Source organism: Sinohyriopsis cumingii, chromosome 7 (genome assembly GCF_028554795.1).
Source record: "Sinohyriopsis cumingii isolate HCF-2022 chromosome 7, ASM2855479v2, whole genome shotgun sequence".
NCBI lineage: Eukaryota > Metazoa > Mollusca > Bivalvia > Unionida > Unionidae > Sinohyriopsis > Sinohyriopsis cumingii.
This window is the reverse complement of record NC_142967.1, coordinates 102,709,549-102,735,792: the sequence shown is the minus strand read 5'-3', so window position 1 is coordinate 102,735,792 and position 26,244 is coordinate 102,709,549. Positions and strand designations below refer to the sequence as shown.

The 26,244-nt window shown below is 33.4% G+C and overlaps 2 long non-coding RNA genes across 6 annotated transcripts in view; one reads left to right on the top strand and one right to left on the bottom strand.

Annotated features, from left to right (window-relative positions):
• The window catches only part of LOC149795836 (uncharacterized), a 735,181-nt gene that overhangs the window by 229,909 nt on the left and 479,028 nt on the right, over nucleotides 1-26,244 (bottom strand). The gene's annotated exons all lie outside the window — the stretch shown is intronic.
• LOC149795843 (uncharacterized) lies at nucleotides 91-25,910 on the top strand. The gene is made up of 4 exons (XR_016422423.1): nucleotides 91-2,417; nucleotides 3,292-3,427; nucleotides 11,222-11,284; nucleotides 23,677-25,910. It is a non-coding gene; the product is annotated as an uncharacterized LOC149795843 (long non-coding RNA).

Genomic DNA, 26,244 nt, shown 5'->3' with positions numbered 1-26,244 from the left:
TATATATATATATCTGTGTGTGTGTGTGTGTGTGCTTGTTTGATTGCAACAATACTTGTATGTGGGTATGCATTCGAGTTGTTTAATTGAATAAGGAAGATGTACCTGTGGAACAATTTAACCAGACTTATTTAGAGCAGTGAAAATATCAACCTTGACCCTTGAGTTCATAGAGGAGCTATATACTAAAGACGAATTTTATGTTATTGCAATATGTTATCACAATAATATTATTTAATATGTTGGAACAAAACCTTGCGTGAATATGATAGTGGACAAACACAGTAAGCGTAAAGAGAACGTAAAGTGCATTGCACATGACCAACCAAGGCCCATGTAGGTCGTGCGGAGGATTCTGATTTTTCACTTCTTATGGTGCCATACATAAAACGTGCACTCTTTATTTTAAAAATAGCTGCTCACTGATCCTAATCTATCAGACAATGTTTATCTGCCTGGTGTTGTTTTTTTTGTTGTTGTTTAAATTCACATTAATCATTATAAGCAACTACGATAATGGGATCGATTATTTCGTCTTATTATTTCATTTGTTGCCAAATTTGCACTTATGTGATTATATACTTTGTTATCTCCACTATATGTATGCGTTTGTTCGCTCTGTCTTTTAATGTATACACAATATTTACATTATTTGATATTTACCAAATTATAGCTATTTTTATCAGCGTCTGGAGATGACAATTCATCACAAAATAGTATGATTTATTGCTCTTAATCTATGCATTATTTATATATAGATCGCATTGTCCAATATTCGTTTTACATTTGGGAAACAAATATCGGAGCATTGGGACATTAGATACGATCTTTTATAATAAATACTTAATGACAATGGACAAAGCATATCCGTTTCTAAAATACCTCCCTACACTTTATGATTTGGACTTTTAGCAGCCAGTTTGTTTTACCAGTATGAATTGAAGATATCATGAAATTGACATTTGCCTATACCTTTTGCAAAGGTAATTATCCGACAAATAAAATGCATAAATGTAAATAAGACTAATTATGTTGTGAATACTTTACATTCTTTCAATTTGATAGACACCGCTTTGCCTATGAGTCTTTGTATGAAATTCTGCAGGGGATTGTGTTTGTATGAATTATAACAGGTAATTTGGTATTCATCTAATTCACAGTTGCGGTGCATCGATATGAAAAGAAGCGGAGACGAGAGCAAATTGGCTGAATGATATTCAGATTTAGCGCCAAACTATATAAATCATATATAAGATTACAAAAAGTGTAATCTTACCCAGTTATGGGAAAATCCATGTTCTTTAAATAAACAATACATTTTTCAAAATATATATGGCATATATATATTCTGAAACATGTCTTTCTTTTTTAAAGAACTTTGAGTTTTCCATAACTGGGTAAGATTACACTTTTTGTCTGCATACAGTGATGTGTAATATTAAAAATATTATAAAGTGATACTTTCACATACAAAGTACCGAGGGTAATCTGCAGTTGAATTTCCTTTATTTACTTGTATGAACCAGTTAATATGCGCTGTGGTGCGGTTCCCTAAGGATCTGCCAACAGATCTGTAGCACCGAAATACGTGGAATCATTACTTAAATAATAATCGCGAGTGGGTGTAATGAGATTATACACAGTCGTCATGCGCATGACATATACAAACAGCAGTATGTCTGAAATATTGAACTATATGTACAGTTATCTTTGTTTTCTTTGTGTGTATTTATTATTCAAAAACATATAACTCGTTGCGTTTTAGTCGTATTTTTAAAACATATGTTCGTTTATAATAACTGTTGCTGAAATACGTATACATTTATGCCAAGCTATTGATGTTCTATGTAGTATCTACATCTAATGTGTCTTCATCAGACCACCCATAATTTATCATGTTACAATGGTGTTAGAAGTGAGATTTGACTCAGAGTTAGCATTGGGGTATATATAGTTGGCTGTGGCATTGTGTTTGCAGATATGTTTCAGGTTGATACCTTCCAGACAATGGCAACACAAGATGTTTTGTTCCACAATCATGGGTTTGTGATGAAGTTACAAAGGACTGCTAAAAGCTGCAATACCTACTCTTTGCTTTGAGATATTTCAAGGGCAATATTTTTAACTTTCAAGCATGTGAAAATTGTATCATTTTATTTGTACATAAACACGTTTTAAATGTGTCACGTATTATACAGTTAAGTTGTTTTACTTATAGCGCTAATGGGGAAAATATCAATATTAGTAGACGCTTTTAACCTTAACATTGTTGTCGGTTGCTGCTGTGATGATGATTTTGGAAACGGATACAGAATGATATAGTCATCAAGGCGTTATTGCCACAAGCTCGGTACCAAACGTCGGGGGCGGTGGAGAAATTACCATGAAGTAATGCGCAGCAGGCTGAGAGGATTAAGGTACATGGTATAATGATTATTCATGATTGTCGTGCGGACGAATTAGTCTAACAGTATTTTTTCAGTACATTTATGAGAATTGTTCATGATCTTTTGAAAATTTTACCCACGGTTGAGGACAATATTTGTCGGCATCCGTTCAAACAATTTTCTGTATTTGTTAACAATGATATTTTATTGAAATTGCGTCACATTTCTACATGATGCCAATATATCTATATCTTCAGTGCATATTAACATGTCCTTGTTTTATAATATGTTTCCATAACAATGATGCCCTTGTGAATGATACAGGAATATTTATATTATAGTATAAATATAATTAACAGTTTTCATTATCACGATTAATCTGCAAGAAAAGAAATTTAAAGTTAATGATTATAACGAAGGGCGTATCTGTCCAAACAACGAAGTAGTAAACTATTAGCTAATGCTAGATGGTACATTTATTTTTAAATAAGGCAAACTTATAGTATATGTTTCATATATAACTCACTCAACCCATTTTTATTTCCATCAATTATATTATAAGTCAGGTTATATAAATATAAATCGAAAGGTGACTAGGTATGGCAGGTCAAACTATCTTAAATTAAAGGACAGACGGGTGGATTTATGCATGAATGAATGGACGGAAGCACGACGAACGGACGGATGGATGGATTGATGTACATGTATATATATAGGTATATATAACGACATATCTTCATTGGTTAATCCAACCTGCTGACAAATAAAATGTGATGCGTAGATATATGCATTAAGTTTGATAACATTCAATCTCTCATTTATATGTAGATAGTTCTCAGTTTTAGCGAGCGGAAGTATATGTTTGCATTTTCGTTACTGAGCGTCATGTACGCGTTTTGTCCAGCTAGGATTGCAGGTCAGTGAAGGAAAACGGTCAAATACGAGCATCACGAGCAGCTGGATTGGGAAACATTTACGCAGAGTGTCTATCGAGAAGATACATTGCTGTAAAACAACGAAGAGTGACACGACCATATTAGGTAAGTATTGTGCTGAAGGGATGTACTCTCTATTAAAAATTGTGTTAGAATGGCTGTCCACAAATTTCCTCATGCATACATGTATATTGATTGCACCTAATTAGTTGATCCCAGATAGTAAGGTAGTGCGCCAGAAGTAAGGTTAAGGATGATAGTGTTGGCACAATGTTAATACGGTACTGCTCCTATTAATATTTTCCTGTGTGGTAATATTGGTGCCACGGTAATATGACAGTAATTGTGTGGCAAAATAGTAATTGCAAGGCAGAAATACACTGTTGGAAACATGCCGCTCAGCAACGCTAGACAGTGTTGAACAGTGTATTATGCTGCTACCTTGTTTCTTGCCAGCCGAAGTAGGCTAATATTAGCAACACAACATCTTTCGTCACCTACATTTAATCTATGTATTAGACTGAAATCTGAGTCTCTTGTTGTTTATTGTTTACATATTTCTTAAGATACAGATCCACATAACAGTGTGGAAAGATATGGTCTGAGTGTAAACTATTGCTGGTTATCAAATCCATATAGCTATGTGGTAGTCACATTATCGATATACCATTGTTGGTGGCAGCAGAGGAAGAGACGGCTTCAGGTTCTAGACAGAGATCATCATGACAATAATCTCTGTTGCAGTCGCATCTTTTTTTTAGGCCAGCAAGAACTAAGTCCCGCATAAAGACGCTGAGTACAAAAAATTGGTAAGGTTTATCGAGCAATCTGATTACAAGATAACAGACGAAAAATTCGAAACGCATTCGTCGTCCGCGTTACCCTGAGACGTAGGGCTTAAGATAGTGTAAGTGAAACATATATAGAGACCTGTGGGGTTTCACGGAGTGTTGCTGTAATCAGTCTACCAAATCCTACAATGCTAGCGTTGAGTGACAACAGCCAAACAGAGGCCTGATTAACCTAATATAAATAGTTCTCAGCGTTCGTGACCTGAAGAAAACTCATTAGTAGCAGTCACTAAATATGACACACGCTGTGACCAATTACACTGGTCAACAGTGAAATCATTACTGACTTGAAAAGGCCCTAATCTGTAGTATTTTGGTGTGCCGAACACGAATATAACCGTGAAAAATTTGTATTGGCTCTCGTTTTGAAGATATTCATATACCTCATTTTCTATGTTTCACTGTGTAAATTTCTCCAGTAGGACTGCAGCAACATCCGGAATAATGATGTAACATTGCATAATACCATCATGCTCACATCATCCACAGTTGATTGCATCATTTTCTGATGCAATGCAATACTAATGCCATGCGGCTGCTGAAGTAAGTTGACGTCAGCAGTGTACTATACATGTGTAGGCCTATTATACTAATGCCAGGCGGCTGCTGAAGCTGACGTAAGCAGTGTACTATATAAAGCCCAATCAGATAGGTTCAGCATTTAAAATATTTTAGACGTTGTGCGAGACAGTTCAAGCTACTGTTACATAAAACTTATTATTTTATCCATTTACGTACAATAAAGAACAGTAATGCCTCGAAAGTGTGTTAATACCGCGGACAATTTTTGCTATATTTGTGGGGAAGTGACATTTGCCAACCAGAAGAAAAGTATCAATTCTCAAGTGAAGAAGGCATATCATCTTTACTTCGGATGCAAGGTTGGTGACCAAGACAAGCCTTGGGCTCCGCATATATGCTGTGCTACATGTACAACACAGCTTTCACAGTGGTTGAATTGCAAAAGGTCATCAATGCCGTTTGCAGTCCCAATGGTGTGGAGAGAGCCAAGCAACCACCTAAATGACTGTTACTTCTGCTTGGTTCCTCCTCTTTCCGGCGGAATAACGAAGCGAAAGAAGTCGAGAATAGTCTACCCAAACATTCCGTCTGCATTGAGACCAGTTCCACATGGTGAGGGACTTCCTATTCCAGAACCTCCAGCAGAATATTCTCTTGATTCATCTGACGAATACAAAGGTGAGTCGACCTGTTCTTCTCCTGGTCTATCAGCATGCAGTGATCCAGATTTTCACTGTGGTGCATCATCAACCCCACACAGAATAACACAGGAAGAACTAAATGACCTGATTCGTGATTTGGACTTATCAAAGACCAAGGCAGAATTGCTAGGATCAAGACTCCAACAATGGAATCTTCTAGAAGAAGATGTCACAATTACTGCATATCGAAAGCGCCACCAGCAATTGGAGCCTTTCTTCAGAAAGGAAAGTAATCTGATATTCTGTTCCGATATTGAGGGCCTCATGAATGCTTTAAAAATCACTCATGACCCACAAGAATGGAGACTATTTGTGGACTCTTCGAAACTGAGTCTCAAGGCTGTGCTTTTGCACAATGGAAACATTCTTCCATCTATTCCAGTAGCGTATGCTGTCCACATGAAAGAGACATACGATAACTTAAGGCAGCTTCTGAATTCCATTGAGTATAACAAGTACAGCTGGCACCTCTGTGGTGATTTGAAGGTAGTTGCCCTTTTAATGGGACTGCAGCAAGGATATACAAAATACATGTGTTTCTTATGCGAGTGGGATAGCCGAGCAAGGGAAATGCACTACATGAGGAAGGAATGGACTCACAGGCAGAATGTAGCCATTGGAGAGAAGAATATCCAACACCCAGCTCTGGTTGAGGCTCAGAAAATCTTGCTACCACCCCTTCACATCAAACTAGGTTTGATGAAGAACTTCGTGAAAGCCATTGACCGGACTTTGCCAGCATTCCGATACCTACATGAAAAATTCCCTCGACTCAGCGAAGCAAAGATTAAAGAGAGAGTTTTTGTGGGTCCTCAGATTCGAGAGCTTTTCAAAGATGACCGGTTCAACAACTTGTTGGAAGGTGACGCGAAACAAGCATGGACTGCTTTTCGCCTAGTTTCTACAAACTTCCTCGGAAATGTTAGGGCAGAAAACTATAAGGAACTAGTAGAAGACATGTTGATGAAGTATAAGAAACTTGGCTGCAATATGTCTCTAAAGATTCACTTCCTTCATTCCCATTTGGATTTCTTTCCTAGCAACTGTGGTATTGTTAGTGATGAACACGGCGAACGTTTTCATCAAGATATCGCAACAATGGAACAAAGATACCAGGGAAAATGGTCCACTACAATGCTGGCTGACTACTGCTGGACACTCCTCAGAGATGCTCCCGAACAGCTGTACAAGAGACAGGCGAAGAAATCTAAGATGTAGTCAATGACTTGATTTTTTATAGGTAGGCTATTACAGTTGACCTTTTACTATTGGAATGCATTTCGTTATGTAAACATTAATTTCTTGCAGATTACAAAAAAACTAGAGCCAATTTTGCAATTTGACTGTCATATTCGTGTTCAGCACATAAAAATTGATAAGAATTGACTAATTTTATTTCAGTAACATGACTTTTGTAAAAATTTGTTGTCCAGTGTTACGTGTGACAGCCGTACATAAGCATAGAGGGCTGTTAGGACAGATACTAACAGAAAGAGCGATTTAATAGCAAATTAGTTGCTGTAAAAGAGGAAGGACCCAATTAAAAACATTTACGGTAAGAATGTTCCTGAAAGTAAACGTGTATTGTTATCCATGTTGTTAGATATGGGCGACATCGTTGACTCTCGACACGCGTAACTTTATAGTAAAATAGTGCACGTGAATTGGTCGCCATTATGATAATATTGGAACAACGATGAGACCTATGTGTCAATGGTAACACTGATCAGTGCGGTGCTGTATTAATTCGATAATGCGGGTAGCACTTGTCAATTCAGTAGCGTGGACACAACGATTGGCTAATTAACCAAGTCGCTGATGATATATATTTAGATAAATAGATAGATAGATAGATAGACAGAAATATAGATAGATAAACAAACCGACAGACATACATACAGACAGACCGGCAGACATTTATATATTGATAGATAGATAGATAGATAGATAGATAGATAGACAGATGGATGGATGGATATATAGATAGATAGATAGATAAATGGATGGATGGATTGACGTGTTGATGGATGCATGACTGAATGGACTACCGAACGACAAACGGACGGATGGATGCATCGATGTACAAGTATATATATATATATATATATATATATATATATATATATATATATATATATATATATATATATATATAGTCATTAGTTAATCCAACCTGATATGTATATATATATATATATATATATATATATATATATATATATATAGAACGACATATAGTCAATGGTTCTATCAACCTGCTGACCACAAAATGCGATGCGTAGATATACGCATTCATTTTTATTATTTTTAATCTCTCATTTGATTGTAAACATTTCTTACGTTTTGCGAGCAGAAGTATATGTTTGGATTTTAGTTATTGAGCGTGATGTACGCATTTGGTCCAGCTAGGACTGCAGATCAGTCAAGTGAAACGGTCATATACGAGATTCACGAGCAGTTGGTTTAGGAAACTATCACGTAGAGTGTCTATCGAGCAGTTACTTTGCTGTAAAACAACGAGGATTAGACATGACCATATAAGCTAAGTATTGTACTGAAGGGGTGTCATCTCTATTATATATTGTGTTAGAATGGCTGTCCACAAATTTCCACATGCATACGTGTATATTCATTGTGCATGATTAGTTGATCCCATATAGTAAGGTAGTGAGCGAGAAGCAGGGTTAAGGATAATGGTATTTTCGCAATGTTAATACGGTACTGCGCCTATTAATATTTTCCAGTGTGGTAATATTGGTGCCACGGTAATATGACAGTAATTGTGTGGCAAAATAGTAATTACAAGGCACTAATACACTACTGGAAACATGTCCCTCAGCAACGCTAGGCAGTGTTGAACCGTGTATTAAGTTATTACACGGCTACCTTGTTTCTTGCCAGCTGAAGTAGGCTAATATTAGCAACACAGCAACTTTTGTCATCTACATTTAATCTATGCATTAAACTGTAATCCTAGTCTCTTGCTGTTTATTGTTTACATATTTGTTAAGATACAGATCCACATACCATCGTGGAAAGATATGATTTGAGTGTACCCTATTGCTTGTTGTCAAATCCATATAGTTATATGGTAGTCACATTATGAATATTCCAGTGTTGGTGGCAGCAGAGGAGGAGAAGCTTCAGGTTCTAGACATAAATCATCATGAAAGTAAGCTCAGACCCTGTTGCATCTTTTTGAGGCCAGCAAGAGTTAAGTCACGCATAAAGAGGCTAAGTAAAATAAAATTGGTAATTTTAATCGAGCAATCTGATTACAAGATAAGAGATGAAACAATCGAAACGCTTTCATCGTGAGAAATTCAGAAAACGGCACAAACGCAGGAGATGACAATACAAATATGAAAATTCTAATCTAAGACTTGGATAACCTAATTTAAATAGTTCTTAACGTTCCTGACGTGAAGAAAACTCATAGATAGCAGTCACTAAATATGACACAAACGCTGTCAATGTACGAAAGGTGACCAATTACGTGTGACAGCCGTACATAAGCATAGAGAGCGGTTAGGAGGGATACTACCAGAAAGAGCGATTAATAGTATATTAGTTGCTGTAAAAGAGGAATGATTCAACTAAAACAATTTATGGTAAGAATGTCCCTGAAAGTAAAAATGTATTGTTATCTATGTTGTTAGAAATGGCCAACATCGTTGACTCTCTGCATGCGTAACTTGATAGTAAAACAGTGCACGTGAATTAGTCGCCATTATGATAATATTGGAACAACGATGAGACATTGTGCTCATGGTAACACTAATCAGTGCGGTGCTGTATTAATAGGATAGTGCGGGTAGCACTTGTCAATTCAGATGCGAGGACAACACGATTAGCTAAATAACCAAGTCGCTGCTGATAGAGATAGATAAATAGATAGATAGATAGATAGATAGATAGATAGATAGATTAATAGATATATAGATAGATATATATAGAGAGAGACATAGATAGATAGATAGACAGACAGACATACTGACAAACAGACATATATATGTATTGATATATATATATATATATATATATATATAGATAGATAGATAGATAGATAGATAAACAGATAGATAGAAAGATAAATAGACATATAGAAATATAAATAGATAGATACATATATACATAGAGACAGACATTCAGACATATATATTGATAGATAGGTATATTGATAGATGGATAGATATATAGATAGACAGACATATATAGAGACAGACAGATATATAGATAGATAGATAGACAAACAGACATACATACATCCAGACAAACATACATATATATGTATTGATATATATATAAAATATAGATATATTGGTAGATAGATAGATAGATAGATACATAGATAGATATATATATAGATATAAAGAAAGATATATAGATAGATAGATTAATAGAGAGATATGAAGATAGATAAACATATAGAAATGTAAATAGATAGACAAACATATATATATATACATACAGACAGACGGGCAGACATATATATTGATAGATAGATTGATATATAAATATATAGATATATAGAGAGATAAACGGATGGATGGACTGGCAGATGGATGCATATATGAATTGACTGATGAGCTACGAACGGACGGATAGATCGATCGATGTATGTATATATATATATATATATATATATATATATATATATATATATATATATATATATAACTTGGCTAAATAACCAAGTCGCTGCTGATATAGATCGATAGATAAATAGGTAGATTGATAGATAGATAAATAGATAGATAGGTAAATAGATATATATATATATATATATATATATATATATATACAGATAGATAGATAGGCATACATACAGACAAACAGACGTATATATGTTTTGATATATATACCGCTCCGTGGCCTAGTGGTTAGAGCGTCCGCCTCGGATGCGGGAGGTCGTGGGTTCGATCCCTTGCCGAGTCATACCAAAGACTTACAAAAATGGTACAAACAGCTGCCTCGCTTGGCGCTCAACATTAGGAGGCTAGTGATAGGACTGGTCGGCTCGGTGTCAGGATAATGTAGCTGGGTGGGACATCATGATACATGTCTGCGGCATGATGTCCCAGTGCTAGACATCACTATAAAGTGCCACATTGCGTATATTGTAGCGATATGACTGAAACATTGTTAAAGCTACGTTAAAAATCCAAATCTCATCACAACACACACACACACACACACACACACACACACACACACACATATATATATATACATATATATATATATATATATATATATATATATATATATATATATATATATATATATATATATATATATATATATATATATATATATATATATATATATATATATATACATACATATGTAGATAGATAAATATATAGATAGATATACAAACATACGGACATACATACAGACCGACAGGCAGATTTATATATTGATAGACTGATATATATATATATATATATATATATATATATATATATATATATATATATATATATATGAATAAATATACATAAATAAATAGATAGTTAGATAGATAGATAGATAGATAGATGGATGGATGGATGATGGATGGACGGACGGACGGACTGCTGCCTATATACCCATATCGGTGGGAGTGTCAGTGGAACAACAGGTAGGCCGATGCTCACGTTTTACGACGTAGACTTAACTGCTAATATCAATTTGCTTTGATTGTAATAAAGAAATCGATAATTGATCGCTTGTTGATCTTTTTTTAATTGTCAGGGTTTTATACCGTTCCTCCAGTTATATGAATAATATGATCGCTGAAACAATGACCTCATCATTATGCCATACATTAACGTTTGCAGCAATAGCTCTCCTGATGTATGCGGTATGCATTGCTGTAGTGAAAAAAGATCTCCATTATTTAGGTAAGTAAGTATGTATGTATGTATGTATGCATGTAGGTATGTATGTATTTATGCACGGAGGAACGCACGAATGTATGTGTATGTCTGTGTGTTTGTTTTTGTGTGCGTGTGTGAAAACTGAAGATATCTATCTGTGTGTTAATATAGAGAATTTATCTTTAATTTTATTGGAAATAAGTAATTCAATATTGCTTTAGTCTCTTTTGCATCATCGCTGTTGATGTTCGTCTGGTGGGTATTTTGTCAGTAAGTCATATCTGATCATTGTTATGATAGATAAAAAGATTGGGCAATGTTTATACATTGTTCTGTTTGTTTGCGTAATAAGTGTATAGTGCAAGACATAAGCAACTTTCATGTATGTATATAGAACACTTCTATACCAAAACCACATTTGCATGTCCGAGATACTGATAGCCTTTTAACGCTGCCCACAGACAGAGACAAAACAAGAAATAAAAAAGCAAATTGGACAGAAATGTAATTAATATAGAACGAACTAAATATTCTAATATTTACACCATATATATTCCTATGGCCATGGTATGGAAAAATACCAGTGCGTCGATCCAAAATATTCAGTACCCCGTTAATTCGTCATATTTCTCGAATAAATAGTTGTAAATACTTAGTTTGATTGTAGATTGCACATGAAATACAATTCCTTTCTTTCTTTCTTATCTTGTGGAAAAATACCAATGCGTCGATGCAAAATATTCAGTACCCCGTTAATTCCTCATATTTATCTAATACTTGGTTGCAGATATTTAGTGTGATTGAAATACAATTTCGTTTTTGTTTTCCTTATTATCCACTAGCAATACAAAATTTACTTAGCTGAAATAGCTTGTGGATTTCTTCTGAACCGGTATGCATATGTTTAATGATGTTTGTAAACTTCTGCGGCTATGTATCAGGATGGGTCCAAAAAATGGAAATGTTTAAGATCTCAAACAACACTGAAGAAGCTACAAAAAATTATAAATATAAATCATACCACAAGTTCCTAATCATTACTTTATAAAAGGGACAAACCATTTTGATTAAATGGTAACACAAGTGAGTAGATTCAGATCCGGTGATATAATATGTAGATACCGGAACAAATACTATTTCCAAATGAAATATATTTTTTTAATTATTTTTCGTCAAGACAATCACATTGATTTAAATGAAGAATACAAAAGAGCGTCATTGAATCATAACTTTGACTAAATGATCCCAAAACAGCTCAGATAATTTAGAGAAGGTAGAAGCAAATGAAACATTAAAAACCGCATTTTATTAGAACATTAAAAATAGTAATATTGGTGAAACAATCAGATTTGTAACATTAAATAGGAAATTGAACATACATAGAAACAAATATACAATCAATATAATTTAGCAATACGTTTTTTTAAGGAGTGGTTTGTGTGGTTTATATTTTAACGTAGCTTTTAACAATATTTCAGTTATATCGCTACGATGTCTGAATGTTTCAGTTTATAGTGATGTCTAGCACTGGGGCATCATGCCGCAAACATGTAGCATCATGTCCCATCCAGTCACATTTTACTGACACCAGGCCGGCCAGTCCTAACACTAACCTCTTAATGGTGGGCGCCCAGCGAGGCAGCTGTTAGTACCATGTTTGATTTGACTCGGACAGTGATCGAACATACGATCTCCCGCATCCAAGGCTGGTTTTCTAACCACTAGGCCACCGGAGCGGTAGTTTCTAAGGAAAAGATATATATATTTATTTATATATATATATATGTGTGTGTGTGTGTGTGTGTGTGTATACAAATGAACAGAATATGAGAGAATGTTTGTGATATAGAAACACATTTTATACAAACAAAAACACTCATGATTAGAACAAAACCCCAATCCCCAATATTTATGCGCCATTAAATAAATAACAAAGGTTAATACTTAATAGATTTCATTAAAACTAATAATCAACAGCTGCAATACTAGCTGGCAGCTGTTGTGTAGATAACCAAATTTGATAATTGCACAATTTAATGACTTTGATGTGCATTTCATTTTTATTTCACAGGCTTATATCGATCCCTAAAAACGGTAATCTATGAGGAAACATGAAAGCGAAAAGACAATACAATCTAATATTTCTTCCCGGAACGCAATATCAAAAGTATTAACAGAGTGATTATTAATTGTAATAAAAATAACACTTAAACAAACCACATAAGTTGGACAGACGTATCATTTTAAAATTGATTAAACCTTGATTATTATATAATAAATATATAAATAAACCTGTTGCAAAGTCCATTTCTACATACTACTAAGTAATTTAGGACGTGGTTCCCCAATTAATTACTGAATACAGAGTAAGATGTTTAAATATGAACACAAACGAATAAGAAATGAAAAGGTTTATTTTTTATCGTTTATTTTAAATAGCGATGCTAGTTTGATTATATTGTAAGAAGAATGGTTGTTTGCAATATTATTAAATAAGCACTAAATTGAAATTCAACGAGTTCCTCTGCCAATCGCTGTGACCACATTACGACCAATGCTTAAAAAACACACAACATAAAACAATATTTTACAAGCTTAAATGAAAATGGATTTAAAGACTTGCAATTCAATTGAAGAATGCAATTTGAGAAGAAAATCGATATTCACTTAAAGGTTTTGCAATTGTTGCGGTTTTTCGTCTTTTTTTTACGTAGAATGCCTTTGTACAGCTTATAATAGCTACACTTGACAGCCAGTATATCTGGTGAACAAAGAACCAGGGAAAACACAGAGACTCTACTGGCAATCTGTATCACATACCCACGTCGGTGGAGCCGAAACTCTAATAAAAGCGGACTTAGGTGAAACGAGAGTGATCTTGTATGGCCTTTGCCTTAAAGCACTCGGCCACCAGGAGCCCCATTCAAACGGTTGCATTTATACAACATATAAATAGGTTAAATGGATCAATAGTGTATACTAATTGATAACATATATCTATACTATAAATCATATTGGACATAGTCATTCAATATATATTTTAAAATGTAAAACTGCTTTATTACGATACCATTCTCAAAAACAAAAAGAGCAAAAAATGGATTAGTATTGTTCTTGATTAGTAGTACATATGGTGAAATAACAATGAAGATTATATTAAAATGGACAATTAAATTGCCTTCATTTAAAGTACGGAATAATTAGGTTACATCTACTTATCCATCAATTTAATTTAAAAATAATACAAGTTATGAAATATATAAACGAGATATACAGTACATATATCAATACCTATTGCACGACAAAGAATAATGAAATAAACCCACTGACCATGTAAATAAATGTTTCCCTATGGCAACATTGAAATAAAGGAACATTCAAGTACTAATAACGAAAAGGTTTATCGTGGACTATTTTAAAACCAAATGATTTTTCCAAATTTGTATTCATTATGTTTTAATTCAGTGCTCATAATTAAACCTACAATACCATACAGATCCATAAACTATGTCCTAGGCGATTGATACTTTAAAAATGGAAACAGAGATATTTGAAGAAAAAGTGTCTAAATTAAAATGAAACTTACAGTAAATAAATACCACATACATAGTTTGAACCACATCGAACAATATCAGCAATTATTTGACTTCTAGCACAAATGACTACAAAGATCTCAAAGCAAAAAACGTGAACTATATGAAATACTAAATTTTCTCTTCCAATAAAGCTGATTTCACATTTTTCGTCAGATGAGTCATACATGATAATCAATGTGTTGGACAAATTATACAAACGACAAAAAAAAAAATTATCGAATTAAACATGGCAGTAACATAATTAACATTGTTTTAATAAATTTTATTAAAACAAATTCCGCGTGTTATAATAAGGAGGATATAAAAGTCCACAATTGACAGCTACACAATATTCATGATTTGAAGGAACAGAATCCTGAAATATAGATAATAACAAGAAAATGTAGTATTACTTAAAAGGCAATATAGGATAGCACCTTTCATTGAAACATATGACAGTTGTCGATAACTTAAAATTGTCAGAGCAAGGTATCATCATTCGATCTGCAGAGCTACTATCTCCAAAATTAGCTGTTTTTCTTTTTGTTGAGCATAATGTCAATTCAAGAAAAAGACCATTTGTAATTCATGACCATAAATGATACCACAAGTAAACAATTGCATGAATTCAAGGCTTCTAAACATTCCTCCAGCAGTGTTTTATCAATAAGAGGTAAAAATATGTTAGAATATTGATAACTTCTAGCAACGATTGCAGGAAAAATATTAAAAAATCGTATGTATATATATATATATATATATATATATATATATATATATATATATATATATATATATATATATATATATATATGCATGTATGTATGGGGTATGAATGCATTTATGTTTGTATCGATATATATATATATATATATATATATATATATATATATATATATATATATATATATATATATATATATATATATACTTTGGTGAATAAAATACAAATCAAACAATTTAATAAATTACTGTACGCTAAGAAATTGATTGCTTAAGCTACAAATTACATAGCATAGTTATGAATGGAGCTGAAACTAATGACGTCAAAGATGTGATCAAATAGAAACTACGGAACTTGTTCTGAAACTGTTTGAAAATAAGTGAAGAAAACGAAGAGATTGACAAGAGTTAGATACATAATAAGTAAACAACAATTAGATTAAAAACATTTACATACTATAGTCATGATAATCATACAGATTTAATAAACATAATATAAAAGAACTCCTAAGTTTTTAAAATATGTATTTAGTTCAGAAACTCGACAAAATGTGTATTGTCTTATACAATGACATAGCAAACAAAATAACAACGAGGAGCACATATATCCAGTGGAAACGAAGAATATAAAAGGTGATAACAAATACTTGTACTCACGGTTTACAGCCCAACTTATTAAGACATGTGATGAAACTAACCTTATATTTATTACGAGCATGTTTTAGAACCTAACAAAAGCCTACAATGTTAATAGCGCAGAAGGATTTAATTCCAAAAACTTAAACTGCAATCAGTGGATGTAATATCTTCTAATAAAATATACAAATTGTATGACAGTCTCCAAAAACGTTCAAAATAACAATTACATGAAAGTGTGTGCTATAAATATTTGGTTGATAAACGTGCATATACTGATAAAGATTCTGACGTAATGGTTTCTAATTTGATACATCTGTGAAAGAGAAAATAACTTTAAAATGAAACGTATTATATGTAATAGTTTCAAACTACTAATGAATTTTGCATACACGTATGTGCTGAGTATAAGACAAAGCCATACTACTTACATGTATAAAATTGTGTAACCCCAAAACAAACAGATACACATTTTATTAAAATGCTGATGAAATATCCAAATGGAAAACTAATACAAGTACTGATTGTCCTTCTTCACCTTTGAAGTATACAATGACATATTTGTTTGATGACACGTAATGAACAATTCCACGCACTCTTGATGCAGTTAAGTTTTAGTTCGTCTTTCTCGTTCTATTTTACGACTGCTAATAACCTTCTGCATACAAATATAATTGTATTTGCACAAAGTATACCCGTCACAAATATCTTGCTTATTCATATAATGTGACAATGTTGCTGTTTTAGGGTTTTACACCATTTCTCACCGCATGATAGGTTAAGAACCCGCAACCCACGGGAAACTACTGGTAGCTTTCTCATATACCCACATTGGCCGAACCCTAGACTCAATCCAACGCGGACAGAGGTGAGATGACAATTGTCGGTAAAGGCGAACGTTTTAGACATTCAATCTCCCGCGGACCCTATTATGTAATAATTAAAACATATATTGAATGAATGGCAATAAGTTTGTAGTCTGTGACAAGTACGAAAAAAAAACTAATTAAAATTATCCCAAGCATATGTAATGTCCAAAATCATAGACGTATGAAACGAGGATTGTCCGTTATACAAGATCTAATAAACACTAAGGAAGAATTTGACAAGCTATACCAAAATTTAATTTCATAAAGAACTGCTCCGGTGGCCTAGTGGTTAACGGAACCGCGTTGGATGAGGGAGGTCGTGGGTTCAATCCCCGGCTGAGCATACCAAAGACTTACAAAATTGGTATTAACAGCTACCTCGCTTGGCGCTCAACATTACGATGATATCGTTACGACTGGTTGGTATAGTCTCAGGATAATGTGATTGGGCGGCACATCATGTTACATATCTGAGGCATAATGTCCCACTGCTAGACATCACTATAAACTGCCACACTGCAGACATCGTAGAGATATGACTGAAAAATCGTTAAAGTTACCTCAAAACTCAAAATCACACACACACACACACACACACACACACGCGCGCGATTTTACATAGCTAGAGTCCATTGTGACAAAAATGTACTGAAGATGAATGGCGACATCAAGGAATATTTAAGTTCATAACATCAAATTATGAAATGGTTATTAGAGGTTATGTTCTGGACATGTTCGTCTAAACTGATAAGCATCAATGATTGGTAAATGGAATTAAAACACTTTAATTTTCAAACATCAAATCAAATGGAATTGAGGAATCATATAATGATTAGTCACAATCTTTCATAAATGACAAGCACCAAGGCTGGTACCGAAAAGAGATATACGTCATACAACTGTACTGAATTAATGTAAGTTACAGCTAACTTTCAAAAGTACTATTTCTCAAATATGTCTTTGAAACGGAAACGTCTAATTTAGTATATGTATATGGACTTGACAGAGCAGAGAGAAAATCCAGGAAGCTCTTTAAATGGCACTCAGATCAGAATCTCTAAAACATTATTGGAATTAAGCAAGATTATTCTGCACATTCAAAATGTATAATATATATAAGAAAATATACGTTCGAAAACCTTTACTAATTACAGGATTGTATTGTAATCAAAGTTAACAAACGATTCTAAACTTAAATTACAATATCAAATTCTTCAATGGACGCTGTCTCTAAAAACGAAAAAAGTCTGATCAAATTCAAATTAATACATTTATTTGCGGCTAGTTTGCAAGTTGAGTAGAACCAGGTCACTGGTGAATTAAAATAGAAAACAACGCAAACATAAAAAGGAATGAGATTAAAACATCCATATATGCTGCCTTTATGTTTAATGAATCTATGCCATGTGGAATTGCTCTTTATAAAGAGCCTTTATATTAATTGTACTTAGTGCAGATCGCAAAAGTTTTGAAGACCTTGTGGTTAGAGTGTCTATCTAGGATGCTAGAGGTTGCGGCATCGAACACAGGCCTAGTCATACCAAGTGCATACAAAAAAATGGAACTCGCAGCTGCCTCACTTGGCACTCGGCATAAAGAGGTTATTTTTAGGACTGGTACGCCTAGTGTCAGGATAATGTGATTAGGTGGGTCATGATTTAAAGAATTCCTTCAAATGAAAGAATGGTAAAATGGCAAATGTATTTAATTTAATAGATAACAATATAAGTGTACTGAATGGCTCAATCTCAAATGACAGCGAAGATCGCATAAAATTTTATACAGCGGGAACTAATAGAGAAAGCAATGATAGGTCACTATTGCAAAGCTTTTTTAGTCATTGGTGGTTGAAAGTATGAAACCATTTATTTGTTACCTTGTTGAATTATCTATGTTTAGGTTTTCTTTGAAAGTTAGTGCCTTGTTTAATTATCAAATGTGTTGCTTTCAATCTTCTCTCAATTCTCAATTTTATAAGATCTTCCTTGCGACAGCCATTATAAAAGAGTAGCTAATGCGCCGTGTATGTGTTACAAATTCATGTATTTTAAAACGTTCATACAAAGTTATGAAAGCATAGTGTCAACAAACTGCTGTATATTTTGCATGTTAAAAATTATGTTCTTGAACGATCGAGATAAACATAATCTCTTGTAGGTAAAATATATGGATATTTGTATTTAATAGATGTAACTGTCTAAAAATATTACAATTCAATAATTCGAGATTGCATTCATTTTCGGTTGTGCATTTATTGTTGACAAACCTGTTGTACCCCAATTCCAAAGATTCAATTTTACCATATCATCATAGTCAATACAAATATGGTCATTCAGCGGATTTCGTGATGTAGATTATGTTTCAGAGTCATACTTCATAAAAAAAGCATTTGGCTATTTAGTTGTTAGAAGTTAATTTATCCTAGATTGTTGTCCCATTAACTAACATATTGGCAACTTAGACACATCCTTATAACAAGATTATTCATGTAAATCAATTCATTAGTTTTCGATGCGATCGTGCTTTTTGATTGAATTTCGGGAGATTAGTAAAGGAATGTATATTTTGAAAAGCTTATCAAGCAATTCCTTTGCAATTTCAATGAGAAGTGAAAGACCATAACCATAAAATCCTTTGCATTACTATGTTTAAGTTCTTGTTCATTTTGGATGCAGACTATTTCCATGTTTTATATTGCTGCTTTGTTACCAAGTAATTGTGAATTATACTATATAATGTTTATCGTGTCCTACATTTATGAAATTCAATAATGCAGAAAACTAATTCAATGAACGTGTTCATTCAATCATATAGATGTTGATCTAAAACAACTCATGTAATTCTCTCTTCACGCCTTACTTTGCTCTTTAGTTGAAGTTTTGTTTTGCTTTAATTAGCATTTTGTCTTTAAATTCTAAACGATATAAAAATGTATAAAATAACCGACAGTATTGTGAATTAAATCACAAATAGTCCTGAAATCTAAATAACAAGTCCAAATGTTCAAATATAATTCCATTGGCATTCCAAATAAATTCAAATATTGAATTTGTTGATGTGCCTGTAGTCTCGAATGTTGTAATGTACCAATGACCTAGAATGTAGCGATTTATTAACAGTCTTTTGATGTATTGCAATAATATAATCCAAACTGACTTTATCTGAATTTACTATAATTCATCCTTAATGGTGTAGTCCATGAACAATAATGAGCACAATATAATTCCAGTGAGTAATAATTTCAATAAATAAATCCACCCAAATTTAAAGAGAACACAAAAAGTACGACTGATTCCGCTCCAGATGTAAAAGTAAGAATGAATAAACATCAACCATGGTATAACCCTCCACTTGACCTAGCTCGCAATTAACATTTTCTGTAAATACTATGTCACCCTAATAGAAAATATCTTTTCAACACCTTCCTAAGGTTTGAATCTATACTGTACGTTTAACTCAATCTGAAAAAGACATTTTACAAGAACCAATTATCAGAATTTTCAATCCATTTTAGGTAGACTACTACTATAACTTGATTTTGAAATAAGGTTAATTACAATATATGTATCTACCGTAGCAATGAACAAACTTGAATCAATCAACCAAGTGCTTCGAACACATGTCTCATGAAATTAGCAAATGCAGTAAATGCATTTGTTATTATTTTGCACATATTATTTGAGAAACTTATCACTTCAGTAAATGCATTACTCACACTACGGATTTTTTATCAATTGGCCAATGCCGCACTGCAAATGTAATTATATTCCAGGGTTTAAATCTTTTCCATTGCATACGCTTTCAAGAACGAAGAAAATAAATAATTAATTTTCTTTTTTAAAAGAAGTAAAACGAAACATTATATTCAGATTTTAACAAAATATTTCCTTGTATTGCTTTACTAGTGGAACTTACTTATCACCGATGACTGTCGAAAATGGCGCGAGTTCACAATGCAATTTTCAGACACGTCATTTGTATAAAAAAATGAATCGCACGTGTGCGAAACGTGTAAATTAGGGAAACACAAAGCTATATGCACACATAAGTCATCAGGAGAAGTTATGCATAGACGAGTTCCGTTAATAGGTACTGTAGATTACCCCTTCAATTACAATAGTGCCTTTTGTCAGTTGCATCATTTTTTTCAAGTGTTTTGATATAATGTTTTTAGACCAAGACATTGTGCACACACACACACACACACACACACACTCACACACACACACATGTGTGTGTATGGACGTATTTGTTTGTGTGAGGGTACGTTTGACGGCAGTGTATATTATATATGGTCTCGCAACCCCATCATCTTTTTGTCTCACATATTGGATCCTCAACATTCGTCCCGAAATGGCCATTATCAGGTTATCAAAAATAATTAAAACATCAGATAGCTCACAATGAACATATCCAACTGCATGTATAGTTTATTGGTAGGAATAAAGGCAGATTAATTATGTACACTATGAAATGACATAGTGAGAGAAATGGGCACGGAACATTGAAAACATATGATGTGTCAAATAGCTACTGCAAATTCGGATGAACAATTCTCTCTTGTGTTGGAAAGATAGTACATTAAGGGAATCCTTTGAAGAAAACTGCCAGATTATTCTTGCGAAGATTCGAATCCTTGCCTACTGGAGGTAGGTCTTCCTGGGAATCTTTTAGGGTCTTCAAGTACCAGAACTCCTGTTTTTGTAACTGCGGCATGTTCAAATCATTGTTTGGAAGTTCAAGCTCAAATACCGAAGCTTCATAATGTCGTTTTACCGAATATATAACTCTCAAATTTATCTTTTCCGACATCGTATTGAGTGAAACTGAGAAGGATATAGTATGGAACCAATACTTTACATATCGTGATTGAAAAGTGTCCTTGATTGCTTAATATATACCAGACCAAAAGCTAATGAACATAACTGCAGTAGTAATCAGCAGGATTGCTTTGTATAGATATATGACATTTTTTGTATCATGTACTATTACTATTGTATCGCCATTTCAAAAGACATTTTAAATCAGGCCAAACGTAATAAATGTAAAGTTTTTTGTTCCTAAACTAATAGTTTATACTGGTAACCTGTTTAAGTCATACCTATTGCTAGACGTGTCGTACAAAGAGCACAATATTGCTATGAATATATACAATATATTACTTTTGTTAAACAATGCACCATTAAAACGAATCTTCTATAGTCATTGTAAACATTTTCATTTTCGAGGACCATATAATAAATCGGCATTCCAGTCTTGGGTAAATAGATTACCGTTAGATATAGTTATTGGAGATGGCAATTTTCATTACCCTCATCGAGGACGGAATGCTCGTCGAATATAGTGTACAAAACGGGTTCACGTTATAAAGACCTCACTTGCTGACATGACCTTGACGAGGCATCATAATTAATGTACAAAAGAGCTCAGTAGCACAAACAATAACTGATTAATTCATCCGAATGTCGAAGCATAACCAGCAGCACGTTGTTTATTTGGAGTAGAATGACGCTGAATTAATAATGCATATACCTAATTAACAGTTCTTGGAATAACAGACATTACGAAATTGTATTCAATGTTTAACATCAATTTGCTTTCTCTTAGCAATATCTGGCAATGATTCCATATTGAGAAGGCTTGTTATCTTGCAATAGTATTGCAAGTATAGGAAAAACATGATCACCTATTTCTACATTTATGTTTATCCAAACGCTTGCTATTAACTTTTCAAAGTTTTACTTCAGGTGAAATAACATTGTCGTTTGGAATATAGGTCATTTCTCATTTCTATTTGAAACATTTCAAGAGCACGTGAAGGTTCTTAATGGATGCACAGTCAAGCCACTGATTGCACAGCTCTCTCTCTCTCTCTCTCTCTCTCTCTCTCTCTGCTTGACATATTCGAGGTTAATGTTTATCCTCCATCAGTATGGCCAATCATATTCCCGAAATGTTTATAATTATTTTTTTTAAATATTTTGGAACTGATCGCAGTGCAATTCAGGAGTATTAATACAGTTTAGTATTTTTCCATTAACTTTGTCACCTTTTGCGAATGAAGCCCATATATACTGACTTACAACTGATACCTCCAATCCAAATCATGTATTTATTTTAAATAGCCCAACATTAAGTGAACCAGGGATACAATCCAATTATTGTTTTGTATAAGTGTTAGTTCGTCGTTCATCTGCTGTATAATAATGCCTGTTTCATATACATGTTGTTACGACATTGTTAAATATAACATATACATCATGTTTCCATGATGTTAGAAATTCTTGTGCATGTTCCCTTCTTTCACTCTTGTTCAAAGGCATTCTCTTGATGTGTACATTTACGATCCATGCAACATAAACCACTGAGTCATGTGAAGACCTTGTATAATAATTAAGGTAATATAAGCAGTTTGAGAAAACGCTGTTATTGCCTCCCATGTTTTTGTTGCTACTGATACTAATGAAGGAACTGGCTATGATTGCCTTTGAGGTTAATATTTTGGTTGCGATGGTGATGTTAGCTTTGATGGAATTCTTTAACATTCTCGAGCATCATGCGAGGTGTTTCTTTACTTATATTTATTCATTTATTTCTGTCTTTATGTTAGCAGATAGTCCTAAATGAATATGAATTCGCATTGTGGATGGACGCATCGGCACATTTTTGAACGGGAAAACTAGACACTTTATTAAAAATGGCCGTCGAAGACGGGGTCAAAATATTAGAAGGTGTGTGGGAGTAGAGGATAGAACTGATCCAGTGACCTTCAAAATATTCAGTGAAGATCCATCTCTATTTGCCGACAAACACGACATTCAAGCAACATTTTCCTTCCATGACGCACTCGCTTTACCCTCGAGACTATCATGCGTCCATGGGTGTCTTGCACACTAACATCGTGTTGTATGTTTTTCCAAGGTTCACAACAGAGACTCAGTTGTCGTAACCAAAGAAGACGTGGGTTATGTCATAGATTGGATAATTCGATAATGAGCATTATTCTGGCCGTATCACTTTTGGAAGGTGCTTGCATTTTCTTCGACATTCAAAGAGAAAACACAGCAAGATACTTTGACCACTTGAAAAGAAAAGCAATGCATTGGTTGTTTAAAGGTTTGCTTCTTTCTGTTATAAGAAAGAACAAAGAAAATATTTCATGTTTTAATAAAACTTTTTACACTGATATATAAACGTCGGTTATAATTGTCACGAAATAGTAATGTAGATCACATGATATAATACATTCTGTTTATAACAATCAGTTTCTTAGATTATATTTTTGAATACAAAAATGTTGCCATATTATCATGTGCTTACTCGCATGTATGGTGGCAACGCATTCATGTGTGAGCTACATTTATCATAGTAGATCAAAATTTGAATGGCGCAATCACACAGCCGCTCTTACGTTTTATTTGTTAGGTATGTTTTATTTATTCACCAATCTCATTTGATGATATGCAAATATCATAGTATTTATAACGGAACTTCATTTCCTTCAACTTATTGTATTATAATTTGTAAATCATATATGCAAATGAAAAACGAACATTCAGCCGTCGCTTTTTCAAATTATGTATCGACTAAAATTATAAGGTTCTCTTAAATAATATTCTTAGACAGAAACTTTAACTTGACTGATAGGGACATATTGGACTACATAATTGTGATTAATTGGAATAATGTTAGTACATCTTCACACTTCAGGTCACTTCTGCAATAGTACATACAAGATTACAGTCACATTGACACCTTCAGAGCTCAATCTTATTTTGAATACCAATGGAATTTAATTAGAACTTTATTAATTACGATGGTGATATAACCTTTGGATTATGTGCGAAATATTTTGCAATAATGTAATTTTTTTAAATTTTCATTTTGTATTCTAGCAAAATAAATTATTTCTCGAATTTTAGACATCTTTTGGATTTTGCTCTTTTCTATTACTTAGTTTAAGAGCATATATCCGTAAAAATATTGTATTCTTTTGTTTTATATTCATTTAAAAGTGCAAAGATCCATACGACATTGTAAATGATACAATATCAAAAAATGACACTATCCAGATCACTGGAGCTTAGACAATTGCTTTTCTAATGCAATAATTGACCTATTTATTACCTTCCTGTCTCCAAATAGATATCCCGTTTCTATCAAGCACTTTGTTTTAGTTTTGACTGATAATATCAACTTTCACCAATACTTATCTTCATTCATATGCATTTTAGAATTACACCCTTTAAATATATTTCTTTTCTGTTATCTTTGCTAAAGATTTTGTGTCTTTCAAGACTCAAACATTGATTCACAGTTGATCCAGACAATGTCAGTGATATATTGCCATCAAAAGTATTGGTAATGTTCTACGATGTTTGCAAGATTTGTTAAAAAAATATCGGTAACATATTTTAATCGTAATGATACAATTGTTTCACGCGTACTAGCATAGTCTATTTAGTTTTGTCTTGGTAGTTTATATTTAATTAGATACTTTGCCACTTACAACCACGTCCATGCTATTATTTCGACAATAACTGGCCACTAAAACTGAACTATGTTAACTGAATGTCATTTCGCTTTGATATTTGTGCAAGTCCATTCAATTTTTACGCATTTTGTTTTGGCAAAAATAAAACCGATGACTACCTACCAAGTCTTCTCCGAAAGATACTCCAGGTATCTTTACTACTGACGTCTTTGATCCGGCCACATATACTGCACGGTGCTGAAAACATCTATAATTACAGACATTGTGTGGCAGTACGTTGAATTGCCAAAGCCACAACTATAGCTTTGAAACCATGAGAAAAGGAATCTTACCGAACACATACTGTATAGGTAGAATCACGTAGAATTAGTGTCGCTCATATCTAACTCAAATTCCGACTATTTCGAAAATGTTCACGCTGGAACGAAATCTTTGTTGCTTATTTAAATTTTAAATAGTCGGATCGAAACATATACAATGATATGAAACTTTTACATTCATTGCATCCAGATTATTATTATAAACGTATGATGGCCCATCATCCAGCCATCGAATTTAACGTTTGTTTGGTTAACCTCCTTATGAGCATTACAAGCATTTTCATCAAACTATACTTAATCTTTATACGCAAAGTATATTCATTTCCCTTTGTGAAAAATCTATAATGAATGTTAGATGCTGCCATCT